Source organism: Leptonychotes weddellii, chromosome 4, assembly GCF_054177405.1.
Source record: "Leptonychotes weddellii isolate Sample4059 chromosome 4, ASM5417740v2, whole genome shotgun sequence".
NCBI lineage: Eukaryota > Metazoa > Chordata > Mammalia > Carnivora > Phocidae > Leptonychotes > Leptonychotes weddellii.
The window spans coordinates 23,303,669-23,308,333 of record NC_138372.1 but is presented as its reverse complement, the minus strand read 5'-3'; positions in this window follow the sequence as shown (position 1 = coordinate 23,308,333).

Sequence of the window (4,665 nt, the reverse complement as noted above, 5' to 3'; positions counted from 1 at the left end):
GAGCCTTTGAGACTACAACTCCCAGAAGGCACCGCGCGAGCGCTGGTGGGCGGCCCCCTCCGTTTGCTGCCTGTCAGATGTCGTCAGCCAATAGATGTGTCACCTTCTCCCGGTCGCGGGCACCGGAACAAATCGGAAAAAGGGTCTATCCGTGGGGGCGGAGCCTGTCACGACCCCGGTCCTTCTACAGGCTCCGAGATTATGGCACCGCCCAGTGGGCGAGCACTCAAGCCGAAGGGGCGGGGCGTGCTGCAGGAAAGAGCTGGGAGCGGTGGGCCGCGAGAGGGCACAGCAGAAACTGGAAGAAATAGAGAGGGTGACTGGTGGACCGGAGAGAGTTGGGCAGTTGTAGGTTCAATTTCCAGCTCACAGTTAAGCACGTGATTTTGGATCGATGGTGAACCTCGCGTTCTTCACCTGTAAAGTGAGGATAATAATAGCATCTGTTCGCCGGGTTTTTGTGAGGCTTCAATGAGATAATACACCTAATAACGATTAAATCTGGGCCTGGGTCCTAATAATACACAGCGAATGCTAGCCATTATTATGTAAATCAGTTAGTACAGAGCTTGGCACTTCGTGGGTGTTGGAAAAATGTTAATCATTATTTGAATAATAATCAGAATAATTTCAATATAAATGCAGTTGCTTTGTACCATTATGAATACTTCGTGATATGAGCAATCTAATATGGGGTTGAGCATGTGGGTTTTGCAGTCAGGCATGGATCCAAATCCCAGCCCAACCACTCCTCTAGCTGTGCGGCCTCAAATGTGTTACTGCATCTCTTTTGTGTTAGGTTTTTGCATCTGTAAAATGCAGGTGATATAATAGAACCTACATTGCAGGGTGTTGTGAAGATGAAATGAGGTAATGCAGGTAAAGCATGGTCTCTGGAATCAAGCTGCTTGTGTCTGAAGCGTCTTTCAAATGCAGGATGTAGGCTTTGCCACTCACTAGTTCTAAAACCTCGGGCAAATCACTTAACTTCTTTGTGCCTCAGTTTCCTTATCTGTAAAATGGGAATTATCATAATGGCATCTACCTAATAGGGTTTGTGAGAGGAATAAATGGGGAAAAGTTTTTAAAGGACTTGGCACAGGCCGGGCAGAAGGAGTTTAATAATCATTAGCTATTATTATTTTTACTAATGGGTATGAGACTTTGGGGAAAGTAGTAGTACCTAGCAATATAGCAAGTGCTCAATACATGTTGGCTCTTGTTAAAAATTAGGGGAATTCTATATTTTAGTTTTAAAGGCCCAGTTCCTCCTCATGTTCAAAGTGAAACATGTTCCAACTTATAGAACTCATGTGAGTGTGCTCAGTGAACATAATAGTGACCTGTATACCACTCCTTGCTATTTAAGTCTTTCAACAGCCCCATGAGGCTGGTATTATTACCTCCAATTTACAGGGAGGAAATGGGGGCTTACACGGATGAAGTGACCTGCTCAAGATCACGTGGTAAGTGTCAGACTGGAATTTGAACTGCGGGGGGTGACTCCAAAGGTTTCTTCTGGGCTCCACACTGATAGGGAAAAGATCACGGTTGGAGAAGGGTGGGGGTTGAGTAGTGAGAGAGACCTTGTGTCAGACATTTGAGAGAGTGTCAGGATCTGAAGCTGGAAAGGCAGGATTTGCCAGGCAAAGGATGGCCAGCCACTTCAGGATCACGTGTTGGAAAGACCTGTGGTGAGGTTGTACAGAGAGAGAAAAACACCATTACAACACAAGAGGGCGCCCCTCACCCTAAATCCAGCCTGGAATTGTTTGATGGTTTCCCTTAGCTTTTTTCTGGTTAAAGCCTGGCATTTTACAGAAGAGGAACACTAAGTCCCTAAGAGGCCACGTGCCCTGCCCAATGTCACATGAAAATAATCAATAGCCTGAACCAGACCCCAGTTCGCTGCATCACTATCCACCAAGATTTTTTTCTCACCACAGTTGTCTACAAGAATCCCCTTTGTGCTGGGCCAGCACTAGGCTCTAAAGATGCAGAGATGAATCAAACTGGCCCCGTCCCCAAACTTTCCAGATCAAATTTCCCCAAGATCTCCAAACTTTCCAGATCAAATTTCCTATTAGTAAATTAGTAATGCTTCCTATTAGTAAAATAGTTTTGAACACACACTCCCAACATATGTGTATTTATTTACTTATAAATGATATACATACACGTAGTACATATGTAATGACACAGAAAGCTAACTTTTATTGAACATTTATAATGCATCACTAGGTCCTGCTCTCAGTGCTTTATACATATTAATTCACTTAATCCTCACAAAACCCTCTGAGCAAGAGTCTAATACTATCCCATATTACAGAAGAGGAAACTGAGGTACAGAGGTTAAGTAACATAAAACCATATGGCTAAAAAGCGGGCAATCTAGCTTCAGAATAAAATGAGATCGGAAAATAGAAATATTAAGTCTTAACATTTTTTTTCTAAACCCCTGTGAGTCATCTTGTGCACATCTCTTTGGAGACCAGTGCTTCAGGGGCCCCCAGACCTGTGCTGGTGAGTACAATGTGACCAGTACTTTGAGAAAGGGAAGTGCAGGAAGCTATGGGACCCAGGGGCAGCAGCTTACCTAGCCTGGGAGGTCAGGAAGGGCTTCTGGAGAGAGTGATGGCTAAGCTAAATCTGAAAAGATATGTAGTAGTTCCCCCAGAGGAGAGAAATTGGGGGAAAGTGTGTTTCTGGACGAAGGAGCAGCACATGCAAAGGCCCAGGGGCAAGAGCACATGGTGTTCTGGGAGCTCCAAGTGGTTTAGCATGGCTGGACACTGAGTGCCAAGGGATTGGATTTCTCCTCCCAGTGTTGTTATGAGGCTCATACAAGACCATAGGTATGACCATGCCTTTGTGTCTTTGCTGAGGGAACAGGCAATCAGTCTGCTGCCTCCTGGGCAGCATCCCAGCTTTTCCGTCCTCAGCTGCCAATTCCTCTATAACCCAGATGGCAAAAAGGGCCCCTCTGCCCCTTGAAGATCTGATTGAACTTGGCCTGGACTCCATTCCACAGCTGAGGACTGCTCACAGCCCTCCCTCTTTCCCCAAAGCCTCCATGCATTTCCAGCTTTATTTCCTCTGAGCTACAGTTTCCATGACCCAGCCCCTTCACCTCCTGCCTCGTGTGGATTTCCATCGAAAACAGAAAGTCCAATTAAGCCAAGCATTTCATGGATTTAGTAAATTTACTAAGGATTTGGAGATCTTGAGATCACATCACATACTGCATGGCCACCTGCCATCTCCCAATTTTCTCATTCAGAGGCTCATCCAGAGCCTTCCCAAAGCCTGTGTTCCCAAAATCAGCTGATCCTCCTGACACATGCAGCACCCCCACCTCCCACCAGAAGCTGGGTTCAGTCTCGTGCACCCACACGTACCCACTATCTCCCTGCCAGGCTGGCTGCTTTTCCTATTCCCAACCTCCAACATGCACACACCCACTCTAGCCCAACCCAGGCTGCCCTACTCTGCTCCCCAGCCAAGCCCAGAAGCCTTCCTTTCTTTCATTTCCCCTGGGCCACACACAAAAGTCCCCTCTGCAGAGCAGCCAGGCCCGTCCACGGTAGCCTGGGAGGTGGTGGTAGGAGACAGGCTCCAGGAAGACCAGCAGCAGCACTGGAGGATGGGGGAGCTGCCAGCCTGAAGAAGGTAGCCAGGTGGAGCTCCAAGAGGCTGTGTGGGCTGTGCGGAAGCTGGTGACTCAGCACGCAGTGTGACCCGGCTGCTTGCCATGCTATCTGCCACATTGGCAGCCGCATCCTTGCCTGCCTCGCAATCCTGCTTGGAGAGGCAGAGGCACGGCCCCTGGCCAGCAGGAAGGCCACTCTCCAGAGTGGACAGCAGCTCCTGCACCACCCAGCCCTGGTCTTGCCTGAGGTGGGACGCAAATACATCATAGAGGAACCTCTTACCCTCAGCCTCCCAACCCCTCAGACCCCGCAGCCAGGCCCTGAACAAGGCTGGAGATGGAGAATCCAGGAGTTTCTGGCTTCGTGTAGGAGGAGCTAGGAGATCAGCAGAAGCTGCAGGCAGAGCGACCCCGAAAGAGTTCCAACCCCAAAGTTTTGGGACAGCGGCTCCAGAGAAAGGAGAAAAGGGGATTCTTGGGGGTGGCCCCCAGCTTCTGGCCAGCACAGCTGGTGTGATACGATGTGCATCTATGTTCTGGGGGATCCACTCAAGCCAAGGCCCCACCCGGGCCCTGGCACTCTGGCAGGCCAAGGAAGCACCCAGAATACACATGTGCTGTGTACATACTGTGCTCGAGAAGCTGCCATCCAGCACGAGGCCTGTCTCCCAGCCTAGCACCAAGACCTGGAGACTGCCCCGGGCTCTGGAAAGCAGCAGTGTCTCCAACCCCGCTTTGACCAGATGCCGCAGCTCGAGCCTGGGTCGCTTGCCTACCCGTTCCTCAAGCCCCCCTGGGCAGGCCCAGGCTCAGGACCACAGGGCTGGCAGCTTCAGCTCCCGTAGATTGTGCAGCTCCATGATGCAGCAGGCCCCGGGCTATACCCATCCACCCAGATCGCAGATACTGGAGCCTGGCGAGCCGCCAGACGAAGAAATTAGAGGCACCCTGGGAGCACAGGGCCTCCAAGTATGGCCAAGCAGGGAGAGTTGGCCAAGGGCGGGGAAGATCTTGGC